The following is a 22,651-nucleotide window of genomic DNA, read 5'->3' as shown; positions in this document are numbered from 1 at the left end:
TCCAGAGAACGCGTTTCCACTGCTCCAGAGTCCAATGACGGCGAGCTTTACACCACTCCAGCCGACGCTTGGCATTAATCTTAGGCTTGTGTGCAGCTGCTCGGCCATGGAAACCCATTTCATGAAGCTACCGACGAACTGTTAGGGTGCTGACGTTGCTTCCAGAAGCAGTTTGGAACTCGGTAGTGAGTGTTGCAACCAAGGACAGTGTTGCTCCTAGACGTTTCCACTTCACAATAACAGCACTTACAGTAGACCAGGGCAGCTCTAGCAGGGAAGAAATGTGATGAAATTACTAGTTGGAAAGGTGGCATCCTATGACTGTGCCACATTGAAAGTCACTGAGCTCTTCGGTAAGGCCATTCTACTGCCATGTTTGTCTATGGAGATTTCATGGCTGCGTGCTCGATTTTATACACAATGAGCAATGGGTGTGGCTGAAATAGCCGTATCCACTAATTTGAAGACGTGTGCACATACTTTTGTATTTTTAGCACAGGAGGTTGGTGGCCCCTTATTTTGGGGAGGACGGGCTCGTGGTCATGGCTGGAGCGGAATAAGTGGAATGGTCTCAAATACATTGATACCATTTCATTTGCTCTGTTCCAGCCATTATTATGAGCCGTCCTCCCCTCAGCAGCCTCCACTGATATATATAATGTATGTTATGCATGCTTATCGGACTAGAATATGGAATCACGTTGGCTCTATTCGTGGCATTTCTATCTGCCACGTTCAACAACGTTTGGCTACTGAACATGGCCCTGGCAGACATACCCCCAGGTTCCAGCTGTTGAGGCGAGCCTCCAGGTCACTGTCGTCAGGAGACGGCACCACTGGCTTCCTGTGGCCATCCACCTAGGGACCAAAGAGAATAGGTGATACTGAATGTGGGACAACAAGTGCACATACTGTATTCTTATCAGCCAGCCCCACCCAACTGCTTCTGCAACCCTTCTTTACTATACTCTCCCCCCTCTCCTTTTCTCCATTCTCCTTCCTTACTCTCCTCCTCCCTCTCCTCCATTCTCCTTCCTTACTTACTTTCCTCCATCTCCTCCCCCCACCCTCCTCTCCTCCATTCTCCTTCCTTACTCTTCTCCCTCCTCCCCTCCTCTCCTTCTAGCCTCCCTCTCCTCCACCCTCCTTTCCTCCTCTCTCCATTATCCTTCCTCCCTCCCTGTCCTCCATTCTCCTTCCTCCCTCCCTCTCCTTTCCTCCATTCTCCCTCTCCTCCTCCCCCCTTACCCGCCATTCTCCTTCCTTACTCTCCTCTTTTCCCCCGCCCCTCTCTCCCTCACCTCTTTGCCTCCCTCCCTCTACCTCTCCCCCTCATTCACCTTTCCTACTCTCATCCACTCCCTCTCCAACCCCACCCTCCTTTCCTCCTTCCTTACTCTCCTCCGGCCCACCCTCCTCTCCTCCATTCTCCTTCCTTACTCTCCTCTTCTCCCTCTTCTCTCTCCCTCCCTCTCCTCTTTGCCTCTCTCCCCTCCTCTCTCCTTCCTTACTCTTCTTCTCCTCTCTCCTTTCCTCCATTCCCCTCCCTCCCTCTACCTCTCCCCCTCATTCACCTTTCCTACTCTCATCCCCTCCCTCTCCAACCCCACCCTCCTTTCCTCTATTCTCCTTTCCTCCTTCCTTACTCTCCTCTTCTCTCCCTCCCTCTCCTCTTTGCCTCTCTCCCCTCCTCTCTCCTTCCTTACTCTTCTCCTCTCTCCTTTCCTCCATTCCCCTCCCTCTCCTCCTCCCCTACCCTTCTCTCCTCTTTGCCTCACTCCCTCTCCTCTTTGCCTCACTGCCTCATTTCTGATGCAGCTATGCTTTTAGCTCAATGTTTTACTCTCAAAAACTAACACCCTTGCCTCTCGCACTTGACTTTTTCCTACTAGCATTAGCTTTGCTGATAGCTACTTTATTGAGGAAAAAAAGACTTACCATGACTGAGACGTGGGATCAATACATTAGATCAATACATTAGAGTATCGCAGTATTATTTTTAACTTTAGCTAGCGCTAGTCAGCTGTACCTGCGCCAAAACTCTGGTATTTCTCATCTAGCTTGTTATCCATCTTTAAAAAAAAAATGGTGAGCCAACATGTTTCCAGCACTTTTATTTCCATGACTGATTAAAACTTGCTTTTACATGGCTCTCTCTTGTTCTCCTGCAACAGACAAGGTGAGCAATATGTTTGGAACATCGAATCGTAATACATAGAATCACGAGAATCGCAATACATATCGTATCAGCATCTACACTACCAGTCAAAAGTTTGGACCCTCCTACTCAAACAAGGGTTTTTCTTTATTTTGACTACTTTCTACACTGTAGCACAATAGTGAAGACATCAAAACTATCAAATAATAGATATGGAATCATGTGGTAAGCAAAAAAGTGTTAAACAAATTCTTCAAAGTAGCCACCGTTTGCCTTGATGACAGCTTTGCACACTCTTGGCATTCTCTCAACCAGCTTCACCTGGAATGATTTTCCAACAGTCTTGAAGGAGTTCCCCCATATGCTGGGCACTTGTTGGCTGCTTTTCCTTCACTCTGTGGTGCTACTCACCCCAAAAGATCTCAATTGGGTTGAGGTTGAGTGACTGTGGAGGCCAGGTCATCTGATGCAGCACTCCATCACTCTCCAAGAACAAACCAGATGGGATGGTGTATCTCTGCAGAATGCGGTGGTAGCCATGCTGGTTAAGTGTGCCTTGAATTCTAAAGAAATCACTCACAGTGTCACCAGTAAAGCACCCCCACACCTCCTCCATGCTTCACGGTGGGAACCACACATGCGGAGATCATTCGTACACCTAATCTGAGTCTCACAAAGACACGGCGGTTGGAACCAAAAATCTCAAATTGGGACACAGACTAAAAGGACAGATTTCCACTGGTCTAATGTCCATTGCTCGTGTTTCTTGGCCCAAGCAAGTCTCTTCTTATTGGTGTCCTTTAGTAATGGGTTCTTTGCAGCAATTCGCCTGATTCACGCCACCTCCTCTGAACGGTTGATGTTGAGATGGGTCTGTTACTTGAACACCGTGAAGCATTTATTTGGGCTGCAATCTGAGGTGCAGTGAACTCTATTGAACTTGTCCTCTGCAGCAGAGGTAACTCTGGGTCTTCCTTTTTCTGTGGCGGTCCTCATGAGAGCCAGTTTCATCATAGCGCTCAATGGTTTTTGTGACTGCCTCACAAGTCCTCAACTGGCAGCTTCATTAAATAGTACCTGCAAAACACCAGTCTTAACGTCAACAGTGAAGAGGCGACTCCGGGATGCTGGCCTTCTAGGCAGAGTTGCAAAGAAAAAGCCATATCTCAGACTGGACAATAGAAATAAAAGATTAAGATGGGCAAAAGAACACAGACACTGGACAGAGGAACTCTGGACAGAGGAACTCTACCAGCATCCCGGAGTCACCTCTTCGCTGTTGACGTTGAGACTGGTGTTTTGCGGGTACTATTTAATGAAGCTTCCAGTTGAGGACTTGTGAGACGTCTGTTTCACAAACTAGACACTCTAATGTGCTTGTCCTATTGCTCAGTTGTGCACCGGGGCCTCCCACTCCTCTTTCTATTCTGGTTAGGGCCAGTTTGCACTGTTCTGTGAAGGAAGTAGTACACAGCGTGGTACCAGATCTTCAGTTTCTTGACAATTCCTCGCATGGAATAGCCTTCATTTCTCAGAACAAGAATAGACTGACGAGTTTCAGAAGAAAGTTATTTGTTTCTGGCCATTTTGAGCGTGTAATCGAACCCACAAATGCTGATACTCCAGATACTCAACTAGTCGAAAGAAGGAAGGCCAGTTTTATTGCGTCTAATCAGCACAACAGTTTTCAGCTGTGCAAACATAATCGCAAAAGGGTTTTTTAATGATCATTTAGCCTTTTAAAATGATAAACTTGGATTAGCTAACACAACGTGCCATTGGAACACAGGAAAAGAATCTGCCGTTTCCAGCTACAATAGTCATTTACAACATTAACAATGTTTATACTGTATTTCTGATCAATTTGATGTTATTTTAATGGACACATTTTTTTTGCTTTTCTTTCAAAAACAGACATTTCTAAGTGATCCCAAACTTTTGAACGGTAGTGTATATATTGTATTCTATACTATTCTACTGTATCTTAGTCTATGCCGCTCTGACATTGCTCGTCCAAATATTTATATATTCTTAATTCCATTCCTTTACTTTAGATTTGTGTGCATTGTTGTGAAATTGTTAGATGTCACTGTTAGATATTACTGCACCGTTGGAGCTAAAAACACAAGCATTTCGCTACACACACAATAACATCTACAAAACACATGTGTGTGGCAAAGGGTATGAAGAATCTCAAATATAAAATGTATTTTGATTTGTTTAAAACCTTTTTGGTTACTACATGATTCCATATATTATTTCATAGTTTTGATGTCTTAGCTATTATTATACAATGTAGAGAATAGTAAAAATAAAGTAAAACCCTGGAACGAGTAGGTGTGTCCAAACTTTTGACTGGTACTGTAAGTATCGTAATATTGTATTGTGAGGTCCCTGGCAAGTCCCAGCCCTATTCATTACATTTCTATACACCCCAGCAGCCAGTGAGAGAGAGTGGACAACAATGGAAACTATGGATGCACAATATATCGGTGAACATATCGGAATCGGGCGATATTAGCTAAAAATGCCAACATCAGTATCAGCCCGATATCTAGTTTAACGCCGATGTGCAAAACCGATGTTAAAGCTGACATGCATAGCTATATACACATGACGTAATAACGCCACGTAAAATGTTGCACTACACATGCAACATAGCATTCCTAACTTAGCTCACAATGTCTGCTGTGTGGATCTAGCAGTCATTTCAAAGAGTAAGACAATTTCAGCGAGACAACTCATAGGCAAAATCCATTAACACCAAGATAACGGAATTCATTGCCCTTGACAATCAACCGTTCTCTGTCGTGGGTGATGTTGGCTTTCGCGACTGGTCGAGCACCTGTACACACTACGAAGTGCGCTATTTTTCAGATGTTGCCCTACCGGAGTTACATAGTAATAGCGTCACTGCTATTAGCTTCACGACATACTATGGAACGCCGTTTGGGTCTTTGCGTGTCAAAAAGATACATGTCAAATAAGCTTTAAACTTGACACATCAAATAACACATTTATATTATAGAATGTTGTGTGTTCTTAATATGCATGTGCAAGCCAAGGGCCACAACTACTATCAGTAGCACTGTCAAAGCTGTACAAAAAGTCTGCAAACAAGCAAACACCGACCAAGAACGATGTGTTTACAATACCGGGTTGGTAATAAGTATTGTTTGTTCAACTGCAACTTCTGGGGTAGCTAGCTAGCTTTAGCTTGGTACCTAGCTAGCTTTAGCTTGGTACCTACCTAGCACCAATACAACCAGCCTGAAAACAATGACCAGTAGAAACTGCAGTCATTTTCATTATTCTTAGCAATGATTTAGGAATCCTTGTGAGTAAGTATTAGCAAGGTAGCCACTTGATGTTCGCCGAACTTCAGTTCATGAAAATAAATAGCTAGCCAGCTACTTAACCCTGTTGCCCAAAGCTAACGTTATAAGCAGCCAGCTAGCTTAATCTGGCTAGCGACGCTCAACCATTCCGGGGTATGTGTTGTGAAGCTAGCCACAATAAGGATTAGGCACAATAGTGGAATTTGCGGTTTGCCTTCAAAATAAAAGTACCTCTTTGAAAGTGATGCAGAAGGTTACAATTGGTGGAATCATGCCATATTTTAGACTAGATCATGTTAAACAAGGTTGAAAAGTGAAGCAATAAAATGGGGTATCAGTCTAGTCGGTGACACCCACAGAACACAACTGTGAAGAGTTTACCCAAATATTAACGTTGTAGCTCTTATCGCGGGACTGTGTGAAATCACCTCCCCAGTCAGCCTATTGTGTGTACTGACATTCATATTGCACTGTACAGCTTTACATAAGGATTGGGGATCAATGAAATGGGGTATTTACAATGACGGCCTACCCCGGCAAAACCCGGACGACACTGAGCCAATTGTGCGCCGCCCTATGGGACTCCCAATCACGGCCGGATGTGATACAGGCCGTATTCGAACCAGGGACTGTAATGACGCCTCTTGCACTGAGATGCAGTGCCTTAGACCGCTGCGTCCATGTGTGTGTGTTAACTATTTAACTGTACTAGAATGCTTCAAAGGCCACTCAAATTTTAAATATCGGTTATCGGTATCGTTTTTTTGGCAAGGAAAATATTGGATATCAGTGTCGGCAGAAAATGTCATATCGGTGCATCACTAATGGGAACCTCTGCTGACTCTGACAGAATCAGAGCACTGAGGGCAGTGTAACAGTGTTTCCCAACTCCAGTCCTCCAGTACCCCCAACAGTACTGTCGTGTCTTTGGGTTACCATTAAACGGAAGATATGTTTATCAATTAGCTCCCTGTAATTATTAGCACGCGATTAAACTGATTAATCGTTTAATTGTAATTAACTAGGAGATCGGGGCACCAAGGAGAATATTCAGATTACAAAGCTATAATTTTCCTAATATAACTTTCCTGTACTATAATATTATATTCTATTATAGTATAGGCCGATTATCTTCTAGTTTAATTGGTGTATTTTACCTCTAGTCCAGTCTCATTCCAAACGTCGTAAATTGTTGTATCTGCACGAACCCAGTCTTTACTAAAATCATCCATACATCAATTGTCTTAAAATCATTTATTTACTACACTAAGTAATTAACAGAAAAACATACAAACAGTCATTATCGTCACAAAGGATTGTTAGAGGAATGTGCCCTTGTAGGCTACACAGGCAGGTCGGCCTGTTGAACAATGGGTCATAAACGGTCCGCTGAGAAGTTACACAGAGTTCATTAATATTAACAATTGACAATTGAAGGCTCACTCATTCGGGAACAATTGCAATCAATATATATTTACGCTCAGTGTGTCGTCGTTCTTTGTTGGAGAGTTCAGTTCTGTTGGAGAGTCTCTCTCTCGGTTAGAATGGATCTTTCAAAGCGACATTCATTAATGTCGTCATAGAATGGTTGTTTCGTTGGTCTTCGCGTTCGATGATATAATTTACTTAGCTGCAGACTAATAATTAATATCAAAGACTTGTTCTTATTCTGTCGGTATCAATAGTCTAAAAGTTAACCACGTGGTATGGTTCACTTTCAGTAGAGGAATTAGATGGTAGAACCTATGTGGCCACGGAGTGTAGGCCTGGTCTGAAGAAATGTAAATCGGGGGGTGTTTTATAGTGCTCATAGAACAGGCTTGTCAAATGACGCCTGGTCCTGTATGGGTCCCTGGGGGCGTGCCTATGACTGAGTTAGATTTGGTTACAGAAATACAATTCTATCACATTACATCAGTACATAGCATCTCAATGTCTTACAAAAGCTTTATCCTTATTAATACATTCCATACACCCATATGATGCAAGTCTTAAACTGAGTCTATTATATAAACAGTTTTATGGTAATATGGCTATATTGTCTCTTCTGAGTATCACAAAATTGTACCAAGCGGATCAGTTCGTAGCTGGATTCTTCACCAATCTTCCATACCTTCTCCAGAACACAAAATGTCGCTTGGCTCTCCAATTCTATGAGTTGGAAGAATTTCCTGTGTCTCTCTATGGGCCATGTGGCCAGAGACTCTCCTGGAATTTTAGAGTTTTTACGACCCTTTACACACAGGGTGGATTGGGTGCAAAATGGAGGGGTCAACTGTCCTCCCTGTACCAAAAGAGGCCAACGTCATGACATACCCCCCCTGGTGGTTTGGATCTTGTTTATCCTGCAAGTTACAAATCAACATAAAATCATGACCACGTGATGTCCCATTGGTAGATCATCGTTGCAGTCCTCTCTGGTGGTTGAACTTGGTAGGCTCTCTGAAAGCGGAGCCGTCCACCACAAGGATGGGCAGTTGATGTCCGGTTGGTGATCGCCGTTGCGGTCTCCTCAATTGGTGTACCTTGGTAGGTTCCCTGGAAGCTGTAAAGTACCCCAGGAAGGGCCAGGGGATTTCCTGGTTGGTGATCGCCGTTGCGGTCCCCCCCTCTGGTGGTTTACCTTGGTAGTCTCTCTGACAGCGGGCATGCCGCCACAAGGATAGGCTGTGGGTGTCCGGATTTGGGGTCGCCGTTCCGGACCCGTCGTCCAGACTGGAAGATCTGGGCAGTAACTTAGGCAGATGTTAACAACGCACACACACTCATGAAATATATATAATTACATTCATTCCCCAATGAGCGGCGTTGTGGCACTAAGTGATGGTTGTATGGGGACTTTGTTTATGGCTCTATCATTTCCTAAGTGTCAAAAGAACTGAACCGAAAAGGAATGAAAGCATAAACAAAACAAAAATATACTAAATATAGTTCACACAAAAAAATCATCTAATTGGACTGTATTCTATATACGTCCAATGTTCTGGCAAAATGATTATCATGGCATTGTCTCTAATGCCATATCTAGGGTTTTCCTACTTGGTGTGTTGCTTAGGCGCTATCCTAAGTTGATAACTATATGATAAGTCTACAGCTGTAATGCACTAGTTTTGGGCAGTCTACAGGTATGACCTATGGACTTCTGGGAAGAAAACTGGTGAGTGCTGTAGAGTCAAAGGCCTAGAAGTAAATGTTCAACTTTACTATGGCTGGTATATTGCTTGGGCCCTTAAGTGGTCCTAGCATAAATCCTAATTGGATGTTCCGTTGTGCATGTGCGTTTATGCTTACACAAGCGCGCATGTCAAGGGAAGAAAACCAAGTATCCGGGCAGATTACAACTTGTTCCGAATGAGTCTGACGTAGTCAGGTAATTTTCAGGTCAATGCCTGGAGGTCAGTCAGAATTGGTGTCAAGGGAGTCTGTAGTAGTTTTCTACAAGTCACTGTCTTCCACTATTGTAGTGGCGATAGGTATGAAGTCTATTTCATAGCTATGTTATCCACGGAGGAGCTAACCTCACGACGGAAGTACTCTTTAAGTATTGGACCAGTCATACGTGGTGTGATCATGTTTCATGACTTCTAATAATTTTACTCCTGAATTGAGGGTCCTATTTATTAGTGACATGTGTGTTAACCATTGGAAGAGTGCACTGGAGATTCCCCTCCACGTGTTGCACTCTGAGTGACTCCTATGTCGCTGTTGTCAATGGTAATTTGATTGGTTAAGTCTCTAACCTTCTTACTGATTGTAGCTGGACTGACTGTTGATAGTATTGGTACTGGTACTCAAGGGGACCAGTTATCCTACCGATTTATTCTGAAATATTATCTACCGGAACACATGATTGGAGCATTTTACTAGTTGTATTGTAGTTGAACCTACGCATGGCAAAGAATGATTATTGATGCCATTAGTTTTGGAGGTGGACAAGTCCACTGGACTTCCTTTACGACCAGTGTGGTACACCTCAGTACTATCTTAGATGTCTTCTAAGATAATCCCCGTCTAGGGGCCTGTCTGCTCCTCACTGTTCTCATAGGAGAGTTTACAACTAGATTTGATTTATGCTCTGGCGGCCTCGTACGGTGTTGTCCGTAGTCTCGACCCCCACACCGGCCTCGATGAGGCTCATCATGGGTCTGGGCTACTATTCCCCCCCTTTGTGCCTCGGGACCCCCCCACCAGTGGGTGGTGTTGGTGTCCGATGCGCAAATGAAAAGGTCGGACCCTATGTACGAGTTGTCAGCGGCCGCGTTTTTATGAGAGTGGCTGTAACCTTTCAACCAAATCTCCTGGTGTTTGTGCTTCAAAACGCTCAGTGGCTGTCGAGGCATGCCAGTCACCACCGCGTCCGCGTGTGGCCACCTCTTCATTACCTGCGAACTGAGACGAGGATATCGGTCTGTGATATCGCAAAGTGTTTCACCAGTGGGAGTCATCGGGTCAGTTGCTGGACTGACGCCATTAGTGTCATTGTAAGAGGTGACAGTCCCCAACAAAGCGGAAGGTGTATCATCGGAAGCAGAGTATACTCTGCGCATCAATGTTTTTCTTGCTGGGACGGCCGCAGTGCTTGCGGAAATGTCCAAATGGAAAGAAAAGTTCATCTCAACTACCGTATTACATGACTGCAAGGAGGAGGGAAGTTGCTTATTCACAGAGACAGCTGGCTCGAAATCATGAAAAGAATGGTCAATCAGGTTGGCTGATGGAATGTGTCGAGATATCGTACTATCTCCATGGATCGGATTCTGTACCAAGAGGTTTCTAAACGTCTTTTTCTCAAGGGGTGCTTTCGACAGATACCCCTCGTGAAGGACTGCGTTGCAGCTAGCGTTAGGGGAAGATGGTGTGGTCAGTGGAGAAGGCACTGTGGCCTGTGACCATACCTGGTTGGTTTTCCAATCCATCAATGGGAGTAACCGATCCATCAAGTCTGCTCCAAGTAGCAGGATTACAGTTTTGAGGCTGGTAACATACACAGGGTGAACGAGCGATACGTCCTGGAAGTGTAGTTTCAGCATGACTCTCAATGTGAGAGGCGAGGTAGTCTGAGTGACCCCTCGAGGTTTAGTGTCGCATCGTTCCACTTTTAACCAACGTTTAGTTGGTTTCAAAGCCCTTTTGAGATCATCAAACAATGTTTGAGAGATGAGTGATATTGTCGCACCCGAATCAATTAGCGCATGACAAGCTAAGCAGTCCTCCAGGACTGTTTCCAGGTATGGCCGTTTAGATTCGTGGTTAGTGGACATATTCCCCACAAAGTGGAGTGGTCGTTCGCAACGACGTGATGTGCCACTGATCGTCTTTGGTCTGCAGCGCTTTGAGGAGCACCGTGTTATTTTGAGTAACATTCAACAAAACAGCATGCATGTTGTCAAGTTGAGCACTCCTGTTTGTAGATAACTCTTCAGATTTATCTAGTTTGGCATGGACATCATCGTATTTAGTTTTGGCTAAATCGAGTTGTTCCTGTAGAAAACGATTTTGTTGAAGAGCTTGTGCTTGTTCATCGTCATACGTTTTTGCAATTACATTTAATTGTTCAGTTTTCGAACGCAGTTCCATAGCTAGCAGAATTTTTCCCTTTTCTGCATTTGTCATTGGTTTCCCGGTTCTCTCCACCTGTCCCTTTATGTCTACCGTTACCTGCTCGTGCTTCAGCTGTGCACTGCGGTATTGGACAGATGGCAATCTCGGATGGCAAGACATCAGAGCTAGACTGGAGAGAACCTTTACGAGGCCTGCGCCCGATGGTTGATTTTGGTAAACATTGTTGTCTGCTTTTCCACTAATGGCATAATTAGGGTTGTTATCGCTGCTGAGGTCAGAGATCAATCCATTTACGGGTGGAGGTTCACTAATTAGCGGGCGAGTGGGGACCACCCCCTCTGATAGCCTGCACATTATTAGAACATTTGAAAGGAAAAAAAATGTTTTTCCTAATTTTCCAAAATTTTGGAATGTGGGGAGCTGCAAAGACGATTTTAATCTATTTCTAGACGTTAATGAACCATCAGTACTGTACAGTACTGTGGAAGTTGGACGTGAATGAATTTGCCAAAGCAAATTGAATTAATCAATGCCAATGATTAGTCCTACCTGGGTAGGCTATCTGGGTATTAAACTTGAATTACCTGAGAGGTTGCTTCATCCCGGTTAATATGCAAAGTTTAAGTTGTCTCATTTAATTGGAAGAACCTAGAAAGGTATGTTCGACAATTTAACTAAATAAATTGAATGAGACGATAATCCATACAATCTCCATTGATTGGATATCATAAGTGTAAACCGTAGTTCAAATGTTGGGACCCTTCACCACTAGGGTACGCTCCTCCCTGGGGCTGAAGCAACATGGGATTCACCCCCGTCAGTAATGGGTTTGGTGAATGTGCTTTGCTAAAGCAGATTTTACTGATTAATCTATTTATGATATATCAAACATGTATAGGCTATCTGGGAATTAACTTTGAATTACCTGAGAGGTTGCTTCATCAAGGTTAACATGCAAAGTTTAAGTTGTCTCATTTAATTGGAAGAACCTAGAAAGGTATGTTCGACAATTTAACTAAAATTGAATGAGACGATAATCCATACAATCTCCATTGATTGGATATCATAAGTGTAAACCGTAGTTCAAATGTTGGGACCCTTCACCACTAGGGTACGCTCCTCCCTGGGGCTGAACGTCAGTAAAGGGGTTTTACTGACTGTGCCTTGCTAAAGCAGATTTTACTGATTAATCTATTTATGATATATCAAACCTGTATAGGCTATCTGGGAATTCACTTTCAATTAACCTGAGAGCATTGCTTCATCGAAGTTAAGTTTGGAAAAAGTGAATCATGTCTCATTGTAGACGCCCAATCAATTTTGGATATTATTTGAAAGATCCACTTGAAAAGGTAAATCTGGCAATTTCACTTGTTAGTTAAATTGAATGAGACGCCATATCCAGTCAATTGTGATTGTCTGGATAAATTACCGTGCTCCACGTTTGAATTTCCCCTAGAGATGTACTGGCAATTCTTCACCACCAGGGTGCAGAATGCTGAAATTAAACGGAAGTACAAAGGTCGGACTTCCGTCGCGCCAGCGGAGAAATTTTAAACGTGTTCTGTTAGCTTACCCGTAATGCTAAGCTATTGCTACTTGGTTCAGGAGTATCCTTCCAAGCACCCAAATAGGATCCTTTCACTTATGGAAAGGGTGGGTTTTCTAGTGACGTCTCACCTTAACCCCATTCAGCATATTCTGCTGGCGTTTATGTTGACCGGAGCGACACAGTACTTAACTACAAATACGCATACGGTCTGCCCACACTGTCTTAGTGCGGTAGGCAAATTATTCGGCTCGGTTACTGGATAGTTAACTTCTAATTTCTAACCTTACTCTAGAAGTTAATATTTACCGACAGAAATAGTACCGTTTGGCCTAGCGGACTAAATCTAGAATTTATCCCTCACCGCTATCGACACAAGACCGGTGCTACTCTAAATAGCTTCTCTCAATGGAAAATGCACAATCACTTTGTTTACATAGCAGGCTGTTTGTACAATTCTGTTTGCACAATTGATATATAGAATTTCACAGCAAAGTCCAATTCTATCTTAGATTCCTCACAGGGGGCACCAAATGTCGTGTCTTTGGGTTACCATTAAACGGAAGATATGTTTATCAATTAGCTCCCTGTAATTATTAGCACGCGATTAAACTGATTAATCGTTTAATTGTAATTAACTAGGAGATCGGGGAACCAAGGAGAATATTCAGATTACAAAGCTATAATTTTCCTAATATAACTTTCCTGTACTATAATATTATATTCTATTATAGTATAGGCCGATTATCTTCTAGTTTAATTGGTGTATTTTACCTCTAGTCCAGTCTCATTCCAAACGTCGTAAATTGTTGTATCTGCACGAACCCAGTCTTTACTAAAATCATCCATACATCAATTGTCTTAAAATCATTTATTTACTACACTAAGTAATTAACAGAAAAACATACAAACAGTCATTATCGTCACAAAGGATTGTTAGAGGAATGTGCCCTTGTGGGCTAAACAGGCAGGTCGGCCTGTTGAACAATGGGTCATAAACGGTCCGCTGAGAAGTTACACAGAGTTCATTAATATTAACAATTGAAGGCTCACTCATTCGGGAACAATTGCAATCAATATATATTTACGCTCAGTGTGTCGTCGTTCTTTGTTGGAGAGTTCGGTTCTGTTGGAGAGTCTCTCTCTCGGTTAGAATGGATCTTTCAAAGCGACATTCATTAATGTCGTCATAGAATGGTTGTTTCGTTGGTCTTCGCGTTCGATGATATAATTTACTTAGCTGCAGACTAATAATTAATATCAAAGACTTGTTCTTATTCTGTCGGTATCAATAGTCTAAAAGTTAACCACGTGGTATGGTTCACTTTCAGTAGAGGAATTAGATGGTAGAACCTATGTGGCCACGGAGTGTAGGCCTGGTCTGAAGAAATGTAAATCGGGGGGTGTTTTATAGTGCCCATAGAATAGGCTTGTCAAATGACGCCTGGTCCTGTATGGGTCCCTGGGGGCGTGCCTATGACTGAGTTAGATTTGGTTACAGAAATACAATTCTATCACATTACATCAGTACATAGCATCTCAATGTCTTACAAAAGCTTTATCCTTATTAATACATTCCATACACCCATATGATGCAAGTCTTAAACTGAGTCTATTATATAAACAGTTTTATGGTAATATGGCTATATTGTCTCTTCTGAGTATCACAAAATTGTACCAAGCGGATCAGTTCGTAGCTGGATTCTTCACCAATCTTCCATACCTTCTCCAGAACACAAAATGTCGCTTGGCTCTCCAATTCTATGAGTTGGAAGAATTTCCTGTGTCTCTCTATGGGCCATGTGGCCAGAGACTCTCCTGGAATTTTAGAGTTTTTACGACCCTTTACACACAGGGTGGATTGGGTGCAAAAGGGAGGGGTCAACTGTCCTCCCTGTACCAAAAGAGGCCAACGTCATGACAGTACACATTTTTGAGGTAGCCCCGGACAAAAAAAAGCATGATTCAACTTGTGAAGGGCTTGATGATTAGTTGACAAGTAGAGTCAGGTGTGCTTGTCCGGGACCACAACAAAAACATGTACTGTTGGGGGTACTCAACGACCAGAGTTGGGAATCACTGCACTAGGACACGTCCTAGCAAAACTATTTTTCTTCCATTCCATGCCTACAACCAAGAGAGAACAGACAATGGGAACCTCGGCTACTGATTCTGACAATCTATGCTTCATTAATTAGTATTACCAGCTAATTAAGCATATGCACTGGAGGCAATTACACCGGCTTAACAATGACTGAATAAATCTGCACAATTAGGGAAGGGTGGAGACGATCGGCAAAAGAACAACCAGTAATGTACCGAGGTATGCGATGAAAACATCCAATTATTTATCTAGGGCACTTTTAACTACAGTCATTTAGGCCTATATATTCGCTTTGTTGTTTTCCTCATGTCCTTAACACTCCAGAGTTCTATGAAGTACTTTTCTGTCACAAGAGACTGACAGTTTGACCACAGAAGATCACTTGCCTTTCTGAAGAAAATGTATTGTGCATAAGAGGGCGATAGAGAAGGTGGACCAGTGAAATTCAGCATCAGAGGCAGGTGAGGGCACTCTCTATGTGTCTACATTCTGTTATAAAGTGAGCGAGACTGAATGATACAAAACTTGTATGTTCTCAATTACAGTGTCAGTTGAGGTCAAACTTATCATCATGAAACTAATGGTGTGCATATTTTGTATCCTTTGTGTGTCTCTGTACCAGCTGTAAAAGCAGCCTACGTGAAAACTAGCAGGCACACACACACACACACACACACACACACACACACACACACACATACACATACACATACACATACACATACACACACCGGGGGCCAAGCGAGCAGTGCAATGTCGGGCCTCAAAGTCAACAGGTGGATGAGGATAATTGAATCAGATGTGTCTGGAGTCTGAGGCCCAGAGATCAAAGCTGTGCCAGTCAGGCAGGTCGGGGCTAGGGGAGAGAGAGGGGGAGTGTGTGTGTGTGTCTCTACTGCTGCAGCCAGTCTTAATAAAACAGCCTGACATCTATAGTCTTCGTCCATGACCTCCAGGTGCAGGAGCCAGAGGCCCTAGGTCTCACCCTTAGGCACCAAGGAAGGCAGCCAGACCCTGTGGCACAAACAAGACGTGGACCCTTTAACTCAACCACCTGGAGGCAAGGTCAACGAACAGACTCTTGCCTTACAGGGAAAGACCCTAGGCGGCTAAACAGGGCATTTATAAAAGCTGTTTGATGTCTGCTGCTGCAAGGACAATGTTATTGTCACACTTGGCGAGGTGGATGGAGAGGGAGAGGTTAAGGGTTCTCATGTGTGGAGCTCAGATGATAGACAGAAGTCAGGGTGAGTAAAACAGAAAGACGAAAAACAAAAGAGAAGAGAGAGAGAAACAGCAGGGATTCACATATAGGGGTTAAGAAATATGATGCTAACCACCACCACACATTCATCCTTCCACCTTTGCCTGTTTGCTATGAGGGGAGAAAGACCAGAAATTCCCCTCGTCTATAGTAATGAACGCAACACTTCCACACATGCCGAGTCAACATGAGATTCATGTCAAGATTCGGCTCTCCCAACACATCTCTCTCCCCCTTCTCTCAGAGCTCTCCAAGGCACGCCAAAGATAACGTGTCAAGACAATCATGGCGTGTTTAAGGCCTGATCCATAAGTGACATGTGAGTACCAGGAGTCGACAGGTAGGCTACACACCAGGGCCTCTGAGGATGATCTCTTAACCTGGATCAGCTTGCTACCCCCATTCCTTTCACACAGACACAACTAGACTTTATCAGTTGAGAACAGAGAACCATCAGGGTTCTGCCGGTGAGTATCGCCATCTTGTGGCCAAATCTGGAACTTACTCACTCCTGCCAAATATGGTGTCTCTCCTAGCCAGTTAAAAACAGAGTTTCTAAACCCAGAGGCCCAACAACAGGATACTTCTGAGATTTTAGGAAGGTGTTCTAATGTTTTGTATACTCAGTGTAGAACAGGATTGCCGGATACAGAACAGGATTGCTGATACAGTCTAACCTGCAAGGACCCCAAAGTTACATGACTACTTGACCTATCACCCCATTGCCTGATTAATGGCATGAGGCAGAGATCAACAGATCATACATCACAAGCATTCAAATTAGGTCCCTAGAGTTTTATCTAAATGGGAGAGACACATTAAAGAGCATGTGTACTAAGTCATTTTCTACATCAGGCCTTCAGCCTGTGATCTATACGCTCTTTAAATGCTCTTATCCCAATCAGACACTAAGACAAAATAAAATACAGCTCTTCAATACAGCCAGTGTACTTAGGCTAACTGAGGTTACCGTTAGACATGCTTGTGTAACTGGTCGGATTTGTGACGAGGACATATCGTACATCATGCCAATAGCTTTTCACAATCAAACGTACGTGTATCTTTAAAGTGACTATACACATAGGCCCATAAACAGAACCAACATGAATCTGAGCTGAATGGTTTTGGCTCAAGATGCCACTGAATTTTCCACTGCAAGCAACTAGTCGTCCCTATCAACACATGTTTAATGACATTTTCCAAGAACCACTCACCACTGTCCCCTTGGCCCAGATAAAAAAAATAAAAATAAAAAGTAGATTCAAGGCATTATACAGGTCTCCCCCTCCCTCCCTCCCTCATTGAATTGGGCCTACCCATTGGGCACAGACATCCTTTCAACGTCTAGTTTTGATTTGCATTTGGTTGAGTTGTCAACTAACGTGAAATCAACCAAAAATGTAACCATGTCATTGGATTTAGGTTAAAAGCTGGGTGAAGGCCTCCAGAGTGGCACAGCGGTCTAAGGCACTGAATCAATCCCAGGCTGTGTCACAACCGTCCATCACCCGGAGTTCCATAGGGCGGCACACAATTGGCCCAGCGTCGTCCAGGTTAGGGGAGGGTACGGCTGGGGGGCTTTACTTGGCTCATCGCACTCTTGCGACTCCTTGTGGCAGGCTGACTTCGGTCGTCAGTTGAATGGTGTTTCCTCCGACACATTGGTGCAGCTGGCTTCCGGGTTAAGAGGCGCGGCTTATGTTTCGGAGGACTCTCTCTCTGTGGTCTACTGTACCATCATGGCTGATGATAAAAGCAGACAAAGGTAAACAATCAAAGACATCATTGGCCTTCTCTCTCTCTCTCTCTCTCTCTCTCTCTCTCTCTCTCTCTCTCTCTCTCTCTCTCTCTCTCTCTCTCTCTCTCTCTCTCTCTCTCTCTCTCTCTCTCTCTCTCTCTCTCTCTCTCTCTCTCTCTCTCTCTCTCTCTCTCTCTCTCTCTCTCTCTCTCTCTCTCTCTCTCTCTCTCTCTCTCTCTCTCTCTCTCTCTCTCTCTCTCTCTCTCTCTCTCTCTCTCTCTCTCTCTCTCTCTCTCTCTCTCTCTCTCTCTCTCTCTCTCTCTCAGCATTGATGAGAGAGCATGATGGGGAGTTGCAGAGATGAGACAAGATCAAAATTGGGGAGAGAAAAAAAAAAATACTAAATTCCCTTACGTTGATGACTTTTTGCAAATCCAATAATTTTTCCACATTGATTGAACGTCATCACATTAAATTTATTTTGTTAAAACAAAAAAACAAAAAAAATGTATCACAAAAATCACAATATCAAACAAATACACCGATCAGATTTGGATCAGAGGCTAACATTGGAATAATATTCAAATTATTTTTCATGTACATAAATAAAAAAGCCTAGATGTCATAGTGTAGGTGATATGCATATTGGCTACAGCCTTATGTCAAAACCAACGCTGACATGAGGGAGGCAGCAGAAAATGTAGCCAAACTTTAATGAGACTTTTAATTACATAAATATAGGCTAAACACCAGTCATGTTAGACAAATATGATGAAGGATAATTAACATTAACGTCTATAAGCTTGAGTCTGTCGACATGCTCGAGGCACAGTTTGTTCAGATCAAATGGTAACAAGAACGGAGAGTGAAGGACAGGGAAAGAAGGACAGTGCCTGTTGCGCACCGCACATCCCCCCATCTTTAATCTAAGCGGAGGTGGTTAGCATTTGGAAACTATTTAATCATAAACTTAAATTGTTTAAAACCTAGATGTTTTATGTCATCTTATGAAGTGGGTCTTACCTTGTTTCAAAGTAGCCTAGCCAAAATACAACAATAGAAATGTTGAGGGAATTACTTTATAAACACTTAATACGCCATTGAAAACAGCATTTTTCTCATGTTCTATTGGTTTTCAAATCAACATTATTTTACTGTCCAGCAGCCAAAGGAGTAATTCTAGTCATCTGAGTAACCCATGCTAGTTAATGCATCTTTAGATCTCCCCTTTCCTAATCTCTGTCACATGAAACCACTCGTGCATCCGTGTACTTTTGAGAACAGTGTTTTCCTGCTAATTTCATTTAGGAACATTTGCCCATAGCTTACAGCCAAGTGTGCATTTTTAAGCTTATAATATGAAGAAATAAAACTTTATCAACATTTTAGGCAAAACAGACTGATCTCATGTATCAGGCCTCATGCTTTTCTTTAATGTGCAGTGGTTGTATGAATTTTGGATCAGTCGTCCCAGAACTGTCCCAGACTCTGTTCTGAACCGTAAACATATTTTTTTGCATCCCAGGGAAAATGTGAAGCCATTAATTTCAAGCCCTGGAGGGAATTATTTTTATAAAGACATAAAAAGTATTTGGTTGTAATTGTAATGTTGCAATATTTTATAGGCTACCAAGTGTGGCCAACCATTCTCCAGGAGAGCCTTAAAGGGGCAGTGTTGTATTTTGAGATAGGCTAGACTATGCAAAGAGTGTAGCCTATATTTTTGTCTGATTCTCTATGGCAGTGGTTCCCAAACTTTTTATAGTCCCGTACCCCTTCAAACATTCAACGTCCAGCTGCGTACCTCCTCTAGCACCAGGGTCAGCGCACTCTCAAATGTTATTTTTTGCCATCATTGTAAGCCTGCCACAAACACTATACATTTATTAAACATAAGAATGAGTGTGAGTTTTTGCCACCACCCAGCTTGTGGGAAGTGACAAAGAGCTCTTATAGGACCAGGGCACAAATAATAATAATCAATAATTTTGCTCTTTATTTAGCAATCTTACATTTGAAACCTTATTTGTTCATCGGAAATTGTGAATAACTCACCACAGGTTAATGAGAAGGGTGTGCTTGAAAGGATGCACATAACATAACACATAACGAGAATCCACTCTCACATAGGTATGTGGTTGCAAAGGGCATCAGTGTCTTAACAGTGCGATTTGCCAAGGCAGGATACTCTGAGCGCAGCCCTATCCAGAAATCTGGAAGTAGTTTCTGATTAAATTAAATTTTCACAGAACCGCTTGTTGCAATTTCGACGAGGCTCTCTTGTTCACATATCGGTAAGTGGACTGGAGGCAGGGCATGAAAGGGATAACGAATCCAGTTGTTTGTGTCGTCCGTTTCGGGAAAGTACGGATGTAATTGCGCACCCAACTCACTCATGTGCTTCGCTATATCACATTTGACATTGTCCGTAAGCTTGAGTTCATTTGCACACAACAAATCATACAATGATGGAAATACCTGTGTGTTGTCCTTGTTAATGTAGACAGAGAAGAGCTCCAACTTCTTAATCATAGCCTCAATTTTGTCCCGCACATTGGATATAGTTGCGGAGAGTCATGTAATCCTAGATTCAGATCATTCAGGCGAGAAAAAACATCACCCAGGTAGGCCAGTCGTGTGAGAAACTCGTCATCATGCAAGCGGTCAGACAAGTGAAAATTATGGGCAGTAAAGAAAACTAAGCTCGTCTCTCAATTAAAAAAAACGTGTCAATACTTTGCCCCTTGATAACCAGCGCACTTCTTTCTGTATGTTGTAAAAGCGGTACATGGTCGCTGCCCATATCATTGCATAGCGCAGAAAATACACGACAGTTCAGGGGCCTTGCTTTAACAAAGTTAACCATTTTCACTGTTGTATCCAAAACGTCTATCAAGCTGTCAGGCATTCCCTTGACAGCAAGAGCCTCTCGGTGGATGCTGCAGTGTAACCAAATGGTGTCGCGAGCAACTGCTTGCATGCGAATTAGCACTCCACTATGTCTCCCTGTCATGGCTTTTGCACCATCAGTACAGATACCAATATGAGCAGCAGCTACGTTTGGCTACATAAGGACCGTTAGTGGAATTCCCGCGAGAGAGTAACGGTTAATGTGATTGGATGTTAATTATTTGACTAGGCTACCTGTATTTTACATTGTTATTTCGCTGAACACTAGATGGTTTAGTTTTATTTTTGGCAGTGAAACGAGGCTACTCAGGCGAGGAAAAAAAACCTCACCCAAATGTATAGCCCTGTTGGAAAATATAAATGGACTGTTTGAAAATGTACAGATAGTTTTTTAAAGTTTTTTTTTATGTGAATCACATTTTTATTTGGCATACCCCCAACGGCATTGCGTGTACCCCAGTTTAGGAATACCTGCTCTATGGTAAAAAAAAGTGATGCATTCTATTTTATAAAGTGGTTCATTGCATCATACAATGATGTGTTAGAGAGCAACTACTGTAATTAACCTATTGTAAAAATAATTAAATAATTAAAAGTAGACGAGACAATGTTTCAGAATTCACAGGCAGTCCAGCATATTTAGGTTGGTGGAAAAGTCAATTCAAATAAATGTGGAATTCAAACGTTCTGCTGACAAGTTCACAACAATTCCACTGTTTTTGTATTTATTTCAGACTACTTAAGAACCTAGAAACAGGAAGTCTAGGGACCATGCAGTAGCCTATACAAAAATGCAAGTGTCCACTGTCCATATCTGATTGCACTGTCATGAGGTATTCTGTCAAGCTGCTGAAAACAATACAGACTGCGCAAAAAGAGCACAACCATGTCGATTATGTTGTGTAAATTCAACGAAATAGCTACGTCAATGCAATGTGATTACATGAATTAAAAACGAGTTAAACGTAATCGAAAATGTAATCTATGTAATCCCCCAAAATAATTATTTAGCATGATGGCCAAAAACAATAACTAGTAATGCTGCATACTCCAAGAAAGGTTAAAATCTCCCCTTTCTGCTAAATATAGTTATAAATTGCTGAGCTGTAGTCATTCTCAGGACACAAAATATTATACATCATATAAAATATTTGCTATTTGTATTTCCTATTCAACAGAACTGTATGAACAAGGCTTGAAATTACTTATATGCTTTCTAAATATAGTATAATCAATTTATAAAACCACTAACTATAAGATGTCACCTTCCTTATAACTGTAAAACACACATTTGTCTGTTTAGTGTTAGAGAAAATGTGCATATTTTCAAAAGGTCTCTCTTGATCAAAATGTCTGCCCCCATCGCTGTAAACGTCTCACAGAACTCTAGCTTGGCTTCCTGAACTCGTTAGGAACTCGCCTTTCATTTCATATTAATATTGTCCCTCTATGACAAACAAAGTGTTTGTTTAAAATCTAGAATTATTTTAGATAATGGCTATCGACTTGATCTCTCCTGCAGCGCTATGATATAAGGATTGCAGGCATGTGCTTTGTCAGTGGCTGTGACGTAGGGTTCAGCCAGGAGTTCATGTACAGTCGGAAGAGCTAATAAGAATGGCAGGAGGGACATCCCAGCTTCAAGTGGTTTCATATTTCCCATCCTAGGTCACACAGGCTCAGAAAATATACTACTGTGTCCGTGGGAATAAAGGGCATCACTCAGTGCAATGCGGTGTATAACATACAGTCAGATTTAACAGGTGAACAGACAGTTTATCTTTTACATTGAAGTATGTTGAGTAGCCTAGACAATGTTTCAGAATTCACGGGCAGTCCAGCATATTTAGGTTGTGGGAAAAGCCAATGCAGAATCACACAGGTCCCATAAACAGGGGACTTTAAATCTAAGAGGTTTTTAAGTAAGAGGAAATAACTAGGAAACTATGTTGACTCAAACACTTTTGCCCAGAGGGTGAGGTGGTCTATTCCAGAATAGACACTTGTGTGTGTTTGAATTCAGCAGAC

The 22,651-nt window shown here is 42.6% G+C and overlaps 1 pseudogene; it reads right to left on the bottom strand.

Moving 5' to 3' along the window:
- The window catches only part of LOC106601769 (centrosomal protein of 112 kDa-like), a 302,159-nt pseudogene that overhangs the window by 278,633 nt on the left and 875 nt on the right, over window positions 1-22,651 (bottom strand).

The sequence above is a fragment of the Salmo salar genome, chromosome ssa03 (genome assembly GCF_905237065.1).
Source record: "Salmo salar chromosome ssa03, Ssal_v3.1, whole genome shotgun sequence".
Lineage (NCBI taxonomy): Eukaryota > Metazoa > Chordata > Actinopteri > Salmoniformes > Salmonidae > Salmo > Salmo salar.
This window is presented reverse-complemented; position numbering and strand designations above follow the sequence as displayed.